The sequence below is a fragment of the Diorhabda carinulata genome, chromosome 12 (assembly GCF_026250575.1).
Source record: "Diorhabda carinulata isolate Delta chromosome 12, icDioCari1.1, whole genome shotgun sequence".
Lineage (NCBI taxonomy): Eukaryota > Metazoa > Arthropoda > Insecta > Coleoptera > Chrysomelidae > Diorhabda > Diorhabda carinulata.
In genome coordinates, this window is record NC_079471.1 from 12789582 (window position 1) to 12801819 (window position 12238).

A 12238-nucleotide genomic window follows, 5' to 3' on the forward strand; every position below is an offset into this window, starting at 1 on the left:
AGAAGACTGCGTCTGTACCAGACACTTTATATTTTTTAGAGCAAAAAAAAAATTCTGATAGATGTTTATGAGAAAGTACGTGAAATGATACTTTTGCGCACGAGTCGCAAAAATTAAAGGCGGGATTCTTCAAATTTCTTTTGTGTTTATGTTTTTATATCGTCTTTACCTTAGGTCTCTTCTGTTATAAAATTAGATTTTCTTAAATAGTTTTTCGAAGATATATAAAAATTTTGACGTTTCGACTACTTTCAGTATTTATCAAAATTTGATATTGACACAGACAATTTGTTTATTTATATTGATCAATAGAATCAATAAGAATCAATAGAATACCAAAATCAAATATGAAATTTATCAATTCCTACTATTTTCATTAAAAAATATGTAGCAGTAATCAATTGAATTATTTGTAGTTTTATCAAAATTTATACAATAAAGCTATAAATTTTTTGGTATTTCATGGTTGTTTAATGCAGTTCTATTTTTTATCGTATTGATGATCTCTTAGTCTATATCCTAAATACTGAGATGTTTGCTCTCTGTAGACAGCATCACAATTAGTACTAGTTACTTGATATATAATATTATTTCTTTCGTTTTCTCGTATAACAGAGTTCAGTTTAGTGAAATATTTGGATAGTGTATTATGTCCTTTATGACTTATACTAATATCAAATTTATTAAAATAATTAGCTAGTCCTTGTCCTTGTAGGCAGAAATTTTTTACGTTTTCGTTTTATTTTGTTATGTTGCTTAATTTATTATTATTATATTATTAATTTGTTTATCCTCTACTTGAATATGTTGTTTATCATTTTTCCAGATAATTATTTTCAATTCAGTTTTTGTTTTTTGAATAACTAAGTATCTAAATTCGGGATTTATTAGTTGTATTTATCTATCACCAAAACTTATTAGCACTGATATTTTTTGTGACAAGAATTGAATTTTTCAAAAACTTCAAGATATTCAAAATCGAAATGGAACAAAATAATGAAATCAATTTTCTTGATGTCACTTTATATGAAGTTAACAATAACATAAGAATAGAACGAAACTAACTTGTTCATCAAGATAGATGAGCTATGTAATAAAAAAGATCAGTGATAATAAAACTGGCTAATAGATCTATCCAATTATCAGATCCTGAATGCTTAGGTTATCAATACACAAGAACTGTAATGAAATAAAATAATTATCAGGAAAAAATACTATTGTTACGAACAAGTTCGCAAAATGGTTCCCTAGGCCAGACTTGTCCAGGCCTACAATGGAATTTTAGAAATTACGGCGGCAATTTTCAAGTGGAGTCTTTCACATTTTTTTATAATTAGCAGAAGCGCCTTTCTAATGTTTCCTTTTAGATTTTTTTTATAGTATTTCTTCCAAATAATTTCTACGAAAAGAAAAGAACGAATTAAGAGTAATCGCAAAATATATTTAAGTGATATCTAAAAGTAAATTAACATAAGTGTAGTGATTGTATTGTATGAGGTGTAAATAAATCAATAACGTAAGAAACAGTGTTTGTAAATTCACTCCACGAAAAAAAAGATTGTAAATAAATATGAAAAACGTGACAGAATTGAGATATTGTGAATGACACATAAACATGGCGAAGAGACTTGGTGGCTTGAAATTGTCGGAACTGAAAGTCGAACTGGAGAATAGTGAGTTTGAAACGTACGGGAAGAAGAGAGAATTAGTAGAAAGATTCAAGCTGGCACTGGTAAGTGAAGTTGATCTAGTCACTTTCTACTAAAATGGACGAGAAGATTTCAAAAACGATATTTCTGTGAATATAAAAGACGATATTTCAACTCTGAAAAAAGATATTTCGGCAAATATTGATGACACGATTTTCACTATGAAGGTCGATATTTCGACTATGAAAAATGATATTTCGGCCAATATGGATGACAAGATTTTGTCCGTTAAAAGCGACATTCCTGCTGAAATTTTAACAATGAAAACGGACATTGCCACTGATGTAGAAAACAAAATATCATCTCTAAAATCAGATATCAAGAACAGGATGACAACGATGAATGAGAAGATTTAGAGGATAAAGTAAAAACGATTGAAAAGAAAATAGGGGAGCTGGAGACAAAGAAAGCATATTTAAGAACAAAAGGCACTCCAATAGAAGAGAAGAAGATCGAACATACAAAACACTATGCAATATATAAGCACCACTCAAAACAAAGAAGATCGTCAGTTCTACACGAGTCAAGAACCCAACGTTTGACGGTAAAACGTCTTGGACTTGCTAGAGTGAATAATTTGTCCAATAAAGAAAACGCATTGAACTTGAACATTGCAATGCTGGGCGACGCCTAAGACGTACTCCAGACGATACCTCTAGAAGAAACTGACCACTTTTAACAGCTGAAAGAAAGGTTGGACATGCAATATCGTAACGATAATCTAGAAAACCTAAATCAATCGCAGTTGCAGAACCGAAGGCAGAAACGTGACGAAACTCTTCAAGAGTGCGGAGTAAACATTGCCCGACTTGTTCGATTTGCTCATCTATCAGCACCAGAGAACATGATGGAATGTTTGGGCACCTAGGCATTTATTAATGGCCTGCGTGACCACGAGATGTAGGGGATGTTTCGATAAATCCATCCGAAAACGTTACTAGATGCCCTGACTGCTGCTCTTGAATACGATGCATCCACTATTACTTCAGAATATAACGGGAATACAACCATACAAGAAGGTGGCGAGGATAAATTGGACCAAATCGTCAACTTGTTGAAAGGTATGGTTAACAAGAAGCCGAGAGAGAGAGAGAGCAATCGTCGAAATTGTGGTAAGTCAGGGCATGCACACAGATTATGTAAGCGTCCCGGGACTTCCGCAAACAAGAAAATCCAGTCACAGAGAAAATAAGAACGAGTCGTTTACAAGGGGAGCACCGAACCAGGATGTGAAGCTTGCCCCCTTCCACTGTGGTCATCAAAAAGTCAACCCTTTTTCTGGACGGCCGTATCCAACAGACTGTGTCCGGAGCAACAAATTCAACGAAGAATTTTCAGTCACAAAGATTAAAGAAGATCGGGAGAATGATCCTCACCTCAAAATATCGGCGACCTACAATGCAAGATTTTTATCGGCACTAAAAGTTTATTGATCTCAGTGGGAATTTCTTGTCCTGGAAGAGAGTCTTTAGAAAAGAGTCCTCGAGAATGATGATGGTTCTGAGAATAGGAGATAGCTAGTCGTTACGAAAAATAGAATAGCCAGGGTACTGCGGAAGTAACACGACAGTCCATCGGGAGATCATCTGGGAGTGAAGAAAACCCTTCAGCGAGTGTTTTATTGGATATACAGCACCGACGATGTGGAGGACTGGTTTAAGAAGTGTACGACCTGCGCTACGAGTAATGGACTACATCGTAAAAGAAGGGCACTCATGAAACAATATAATGGTTGAAGTCTTCTCAAGAGGATCGCTTTGGATATCGCTGGACCAGTTCCGATAACAAAAAGTGGTGGTAAATACATCCTAGTCGCGATGGATTTTTTTACAAAGTGTGTGGAAATTTATGCTATTCCAAATCAAGAGGCTACAACTGTCGCGAAAGTATTGGTGAGAGAATTTATCAGCAGATATGGTGTGCCCTTGGAAGTCCTCAGTGATCAAAGATCATATCTGTCCAAAGTAGTTTTCAACCACCAGAGAGATTGGGATGAGTATTTATCCCTTTTTTCAATGGCTTATCGACCTGTCTACCTGGAGAAGACGTAGCGGGAGAAGAATATGTGATTCCAATGAGAAAAAGAATGGACGAACTACACGAACTTGTTCATTCGAATCCTCAAGTTGCCAGAGACAGAATGAAAAAACGATACGACACGGAAACTATACAGAAAAATTTATCACAAAACAATAAAAGCTACCAAAGATATCTACTATTATAGGAAACTCTCCAATGTTCGTAATGTTTCTGAAGAAACATGGTCCATTGTGTATGATCTAAGAAATAGGACTTCTTTATCGAGCGTGATCTCTACTTCACCTGATAATCTTACTTCGTGAATGAATAATCAAATTCTATAACTCCTCATGCTCCATTTTATATTTCCCTGATGCTAATGCTTACACAGTTTCTCCTTTATGCTCGTAGTTTTAGCAGAGCTTCGCAATACAATTAATTACATACAGTACAAATAAATACTTATCAGGAACTGATGGACATGGAAAATGTTTTCCCAATTGTCTTAAAACCGCTATAATTATACATCTGCATAAAGGAGATAAAAATAATGCATCGAATTATCGCCCAATTGTACTCCTTCCCACGTGATCTAAGATTGGTCAAAAAGAGGCTTTAATCATTTCTGTATGAACATAAGTAACAGATGTACAAATGATACTATATTCTTCCTCCTAAATAATGTCTACTCTAGCCTAAACAGCAATCACTTCACTGCAACAACTTTTTGTGATTTTTCTAACGCTTTCGATTGTGTTGATTAACAAATTGTAATACTACAGTTCCAGTCGCATCTCCAATATGCCCTTCCCTTCTGGGGTACGTGTGGACTTACTTGGACTAAACATCAGGGCTCATTACAGGGACTTCTTTGATTAGATTTAAAATTCTGACTCTCTTTTCCTCATTCATCTGAAAATCCGTTTTCCTAATTCGTAAGCCCGCTTTTCCAATTTCAGAAATGACGTTACACGGCTAACCAGCTAGGAACGCGGAGTACGACCTTTACCTATCCACTCTAAGTTCAGAATCAGTTAAGGGCTCTATATTTTAAAATTCAAAAAAATACAAATTCACTTGCCAATTAAAATCAAATCGATATCTTCTTTTCCCGCATAATAATTTGAGTGCCTATTTACTGGAAAGTGCCTTCTCTGTAAACGACTTGAAGTTTTATTTTATTTGGTTTTGTATTTAGTTATTTTAGTTAATGTGTTTCCCAGAATATAGATTGAAAGGCATTTATAAAACATAACCTGCTAATATTCAGGAATCAAAAGATTACCACAGAGATAAGAAGAATTGAGCAGTCAGGGATAGTGCAAAATGTATTCCAAAGTTTTAAAAATCGCATGAATTGTTATATTGAAATAAATGGACAACATTTTGAGCATCTGCTGTAATCGCCTTTACGGTATGTTTTCTAATAATAATAATATTCAACTTAAACGAGTTTATTCAATATACAATATTTATTGTAACTTTGGTGGAGATACTGTAAATGTAGCTATAAATCCGAAATTATGGCATTTAGGTGTAAGGAATATTACATGAAAAATCATGTTTTTTTTGTATACTATTTAGTTCTTATTTTATTATTGATTTTAATGAGTGTCATTTTGAAAAAAAACATTTTTTTATTGTTTTCAATTTCTGAAGTGAATTGAACAATTGGGTTGAATTTATCAAAGTTATCAAGAAATGTATTGCATTTCTTACTAGGAATTACCACTAAACACTCAACGTGTCTTTTGAAAAATATTACATCAATATCCATATCATCCAGTATCTTCGTATCTACATATTCCATAACAATTTGCGCCAGACATGAGGAAATTGGGGACCCCATTGTACATCCCTTTTGTATTTGGAAAAAGTTGTCGTTATATTGGGAATAATTATTAGTTTTAATGAGCCTTCTAGAAATTCGTCTTAACTGGGTGATGTATGCTGATTGATTGAAAACCATTCATTTTTCAATACGTGTGTTATAAGATAATCAGGAATATTTGAGTACATTGAGACATCGTCTAGAGATATGATTTTATGTAGAAACGATTTTTGGTTATTTTTGATGAATAATGAGCCATTATTTGAAAGCTTATCTATGAACATTTTCTCTGATTTAAAAAGGGTTTTTTTTCAATGATTTTTTAAAAAATGATAGAAGATTGATATATATATATATATATATAAATATATATATATATATATATATATATATATATATATATATATATATATATATATATATTGATAAAAATTATTTCTTAGACCTTTTGATATATTAATGCATCTATCTAAATGTTCTTGATTTCAGGTCTCTTCTATTTCAAAATTACCTTTTTTTGATAGTTTTTAAAAGAAGATACATTTTGACGTTCGACTTTTCTTAGTCTTTATCAAAATATACGCCATCGCCCTTAGGTGGACAGTATATTGTGCTGATAAAGGACTTATTTTATTGTAGAATTGCTAAGTTTGTGTTTATTAAAAGTTTATTTAATTCATGATTGTAATAAAAATATCAGTCTTGTATTTGAAATTTTGTATTTAAGCCCAATCAGAACCAAAGATTTCGAAATCCAACTCCAATGAGTATGTCTACAAGAAATACATCTAGACTCCAACCTCAAAATTATTAAAATAGGTTCCAACACAATCCTAATCAACCTAGAAATTTTATCTCGGAAGAACTCCATAATATAGACGATTCCGATTGCACTAATGATGAATCCGATAATTTTTTAGAGACACCAGCCACGGAACCAAACCAAACATTAAAAACATTTGAAAATACTTAATGTACCAGATTTACAAGAACACATCATAAATTTAAAAGAAGTATTCAATAGATTAAGAGATTCTAATTTTGAATTACAAATTGAGAAATGCGAATTCTTGCGAAAACCAAAAAACTTGCAAAATCAAATTAGAATTGAATATTCTGTTAATCACCAAATAACTGATAATTTTAATAAGACAATTCAGGACATTCAGTATAATGAAAAAATATTAAAAACGAAAATGTTTGAGATAAGAGATATTTTAGATTTTCAAGCAAATGCGTAAAATATTATTTATTTGGAAGAGTTATTCAACGAACTTCTTATCACATTTAATGTAATTCAAGACATTTTAGAAACGGTTGAAAATTCCTCGACCTTCTGCAAACTTAGAACATTACATCCAAGTATTATAAAATTTCACGATTTATTTGTAGTTTCAAAAAGTGCATTATTACTACCAAGCGGAATTACCCTTCGAATTAAAACATAAAAATATTTTAGAATTTGAAGCCGTCATAGACGTAGTTTGTAAAGTAGAAAATAATCAATATTAATGTCCCGAGTGCATGTCAAATTGTCGATAATTTAATTTTCTCGAGTGCGCGAATGCGCACGAGAGGAAATTATGAGACAATTTGACATGCACGAGAGGGCATTTTGGCAGACTATTTCCTGAGAAAAATTTAATTTAAAATAAACAATAATTGTTCCTTTTCTTAAAATATAAAATTAAAACCAAATGATGTTTATTAATCCTAGACGAAAATTTGGCACTAGTGCAAATTATCGATAATTTGCACTAGTGCAGTATTATCGCTGAAATTTGATCGTTGCTAGGTAAACATAAAATATTACAGCTTTTTGGTTGGCTTAAATTTTTCGAAGGAAATAGTCAAATACATTATTTTTTATCGGTACCTATTTATTATTATATTTTATTTAATCTCTTTTATATGTTACCTATACCTACAGAATACGTAACACTAATACCTAATTCAAAATTTTTACTTAAATCAAATAATGTCATTAAACCTTTAAATGACATTTGCACTCGCGGCAATATTTTTCAATGTCCTAACCATTTGCAAGACAATAATAATTATGGATGCGAAAAAAACATATTGCTAGCAGGAAATTCTACATATTGTTAATATACAAAAAATGAAATAGTTAAGAATCACATTGAAATTATTCCGGAGAAATTTATCTCCAATTTTTGGTAATATTTCCTGTAGTAAAAATTAATCATGAAATGTAAGCAAGAAACTGAAGTGAGAACTCTTAAAGGCATTTATTTAATAGAAAATTCAGCATGTAAGATTATATTTAGGAACCAAGACAACAATTTGAAATTAAATCAATTACACGTTTCTCCAATGAAGATTGATTTAAAAGGGTTAAAATTGAAGGATATTCCAAATCAACTGATAACGCCAATAAATACGGGAAACACTAATTTTCACATTCCCAGTATTTGGACTATTCTTCTTTATATAGCATTGATATTGGACTTCTTGTGGATTATGCATAAGAGGACACATTCAGGAAGCACAAATAAGAATCACCCGCAGGCAACAGAAGATGGGATCCAGCTTCCAGGAGTAGCTACCTTCTAAAGGGGAAGGTGTCACCTACGCCATTGCCCTTAGATGGACAGTATATTGTGCTGATTAAGAACTTATTTTATTGTAGAATTGCTTAGTTTTGTTTATTAAAAATTTATTTAATTCATGATTGTAATAAAAATATCAGTCTTGTATTTGAAATTGTTGATAGAGTTTATTATAGAAATAAAGATAGTTTTCAAAAACACGGTTTCAGTTAATTAAAAGTTAAGTGGCACAGTCAGTAGGATAGTCAATCGAAAGTTAAAGCATATAACAGTCAGATCGTTTCTACGATTTGTTAACTATTCGAACAAGTGAAGTTTAATTATTGGAACTCTTAGTTGGGCGAACTGAGTAACTCAACTAGAAGATCTGTGTTGTGCCAGAAACCGGTAGAATCAAGAGGATGATGGTTTTTCCCGTGCAGTCCGAGCCTATGGGAAAGATCTTCATTCTATTGCTGTAATTGTTTTTATGTCATATAGAGGAAATATTAATTATTTATTTGATACATCTGATACATACATATATGTATATTTATGTATCCAAAAGATATGCATAAACTGAGGTTATTTAAACCATTTTCTTGTTAATGCATTAACCATTTTGGGCAATATATGTTGTTTCTAAAAATAGACGCCTTTTGTAGTTTTCTTTGAGAACTGACAATTAGTGGTGGGCAAAATAATCGATTAATCAAAAAATAATCGATTAATCGAAAATAATCAAATAATATAAAATAATCAAATAATCGATTTTTCGATTATCTGGAAAATATCGATTAATCGGAAAATCCGAAAATTTCGATTATCGAATATTCGGAAATAATCGGTTAATCGAAAATAATCAATTTATCGAAGATTGATTCTTTTTCATAATTTTCACACTTTTGTACTTTTTTGTGGTCCTGTAACCTTTAACTCAATACTCTGTTCTGTAGGTATACTGGATCCAAAACTTGACATCGTCAACTTTGCAGAAACTTACCTATCTATCTATCTATCTATCTTCTATATCTATAATATAAAAATGAATCGCAAAATGTGTTGGTAAGCGCATAACTCAACAACGCCTGGACCAATTTGGCCAAATCTTTTTTTAAAATGTTCGTTGAAGTTCAAGGATGGTTTTTACGGCGAGAAAAATTAGAATTATTGCTGGAAAAACCCTAAAAATAGCTCTTTTCTTTTTCCCATACAAATGATTTGTAACTAAAACGTAGTCAATTTGAGCACTCACTGTTGTCTAAGCAATGTAGGTGTGTTCCTAATGTCAAAGATCATATCTATCAAAACAATGTGTGTGTGTGCGTTGGAGCACAGAATACATAGTTGGAGGAGTTTAATGTCGCGTTCCGAAACTTGCGTTTCTTTTGTAAGGTGTGTTCCTAACGTCAAAGATCATATCTATCAAAACAATGTGTGTGTGTGCGTTGGAGCACAGAATACATAGTTGGAGGAGTTTAATGTCGCGTTCCGAAACTCGCGTTTCTTTTGTATTAGTTTCGGCACGCGAGATAAAATGCAGCAGTTTCCACGTCATTACATCAGTCAAACAAAAATCGCGTTAGCAACAGTGTTTTATTATTTTTAATATCCAAACAAAAACAATTCGTACGGCTAAAAAAAAACAATTCGTACGGCTTAAAAGGATTTGACTTCAAGTCATATCAAATTAAAAAAAAAAAAAAGTTGTCTGTTACCTAATCTACTGAGTTTGCTTTTGTCAATTGATACACGAAACAAATTCGTATATCGTGTTTTTTGCAGAGTGTTTAGTTAGTTAGTGTTTGATTAGTTCGTGATTAGTGAAAAAATAATGTATATTTGATATGCCTCCTATAAGACGAAGCAATTTAGGTAGAAGAACCAGAAATGCTACAAACCAAGCTAATTACCGATCTAATCGTACTGCACAAGAACGTGACGACGGAAATGAACGTGAAAGAATTCGGATATCACAAACGCGTGAAGCGCGAGCGCGACATTCAACTAATAATCGCGCAAGTTTGAATCGAGCTGCTTTCAGTTACGATGTGTCAATTGACTACAGTAACTACCAATGTGTTGTTATTGGTTCTATGAAGTCGGTTTGCTCACACTGTAAGGCATTAAAATACAAAAACGAAGCCAATGGATTGTGTTGCGCAAATGGTAAAGTGAAATTGATACCATTGGATCCACCACCAGAACCATTGTACTCATTGGTTTCAGGAATAGGAACAGATTCTATACACTTTTTGACACATATCCAACAATATAACAATTGCTTTCAAATGACTTCATTTGGGGCAACAAATGTAGTTCGGGAAAATTTTATGCCAACTTTCAAGGTATGTATTATAGCAGTTACTCATAATTATTTTAGCGAACAAAATTTTCTGTCACGAAAGTTAAGATGTGTCACTTATCTTCAATTTCTTAATCATTACGAAATATATCACTTAGTCATCATATTATATGGTGATTCAGTTTCAGTGACACTTTTATTATATTTTATATATTTGATAGATATTAGTTAAAACTAAATATATACTTTTTAAGATCAAATATTATTTAAGTTTGGTCACTGACAATCCATTAATTTATACCACACCATAATATTTTTCTTATTTACAGATACAAGGGCAAATATATCACAGAGCAGGTTCACTGTTACCAGTGTCAGATAGCGACAACAAATTCCTGCAAATTTATTTTATGGGCAATTCACCACAAGAAATTGATCTGCGTTGTGCACATAACAATTTAGTAAAGAGGTCTATTATAGAACAATTACAAACTTTATTTCATCAACACAATCAATTGATTATATTGTTTAAAACTGCCCTGGATCTGATGCCATCCGATAATCACAAAATTGGAATCAGAGCTGATAAAACACCTGCAGGTCAACATACAAGACGTTTTAATGCACCAACTATTGATGAAGTTGCTATCGTTGTAGTTGGAGAAAACTTGGAATCCCGTGATATTGTTTTACATCGTCGGAATGATCAATTACAACGTATAAAGGAAACACACCGCTCATATGATGCACTGCAATATCCCATTATATTTTGGCAAGGTGAAGATGGCTACGATTTCTCAACAAAAATGATAAATCCCATTACAGGTAACTAAAATATTAGTTTTGCTATGGCGATAATATTTCAGTCATTATATTATGTATTTTAATTTTATATTTGAATGTTATTAAAACAAAATCTATTTACAGGTTCTGAAACCAACAAAAAAGTCAGTTCAATGAACTATTATTCATACCGCCTAATGATTCGGGAAAATGAAAATAATCACATATTGAAATGTCGGCGATTATATCACAAATATGTTGTTGACATGTATGTTAAAATTGAAACGGAGAGATTAACATTCATCAGGTTGAATCAAACCAAACTCCGATCTGAAGAGTATATTCACCTTCGAGATGCGATTAATACTGATGGAAATGCACAGAATGTCGGTCGGATGACTATTCTTCCAGCAACATACATCGGAAGCCCTCGGCATATGCACGAATATGCTCAAGATGCCATGTCGTATGTTCGTCATTATGGTACAGCAGATTTGTTCATCACATTTACATGCAATCCGCAATGGATAGAAATCAAGCAGGAGTTATTCTCTGGGCAATCACCCATTGATCGTCATGATATTACAGCCAGAGTCTTTAGACAAAAGTTGAAATCATTAATGGGTTTCATCGTAAAACATAATGTGTTTGGTGAGACACGCTGCTGGATGTATTCTGTGGAGTGGCAGAAACGAGGATTGCCACATGCACACATTTTGATTTGGTTGGTTGAAAAGATAAGGCCAAATGAAGTTGATGCAGTGATATCAGCTGAAATCCCTGATGTACAAGTAGATCCTGGATTACATGAGGTAGTTATCAAACACATGATACATGGTCCCTGTGGAACTCTTAATCAAAATTCACCGTGTATGATGGATGGTAAATGTTCAAAACGATATCCACGGACATTAATATCGGAAACAATTACTGGTAATGGTTATCCATTGTATCGTCGCAGATCGACAGCAGACAATGGAAAATCAACAATTGTCAAATTAAATCAACAAGATATTGAAATAGATAATCGTTGAATTGTTCC

General features: G+C 32.5%; 1 protein-coding gene across 1 annotated transcript in view; it reads right to left on the reverse strand.

Moving 5' to 3' along the window:
* LOC130900287 (putative ammonium transporter 2) overlaps window positions 1–12238 on the reverse strand; it is a 151913-nt gene that overhangs the window by 14808 nt on the left and 124867 nt on the right. The gene's annotated exons all lie outside the window — the stretch shown is intronic.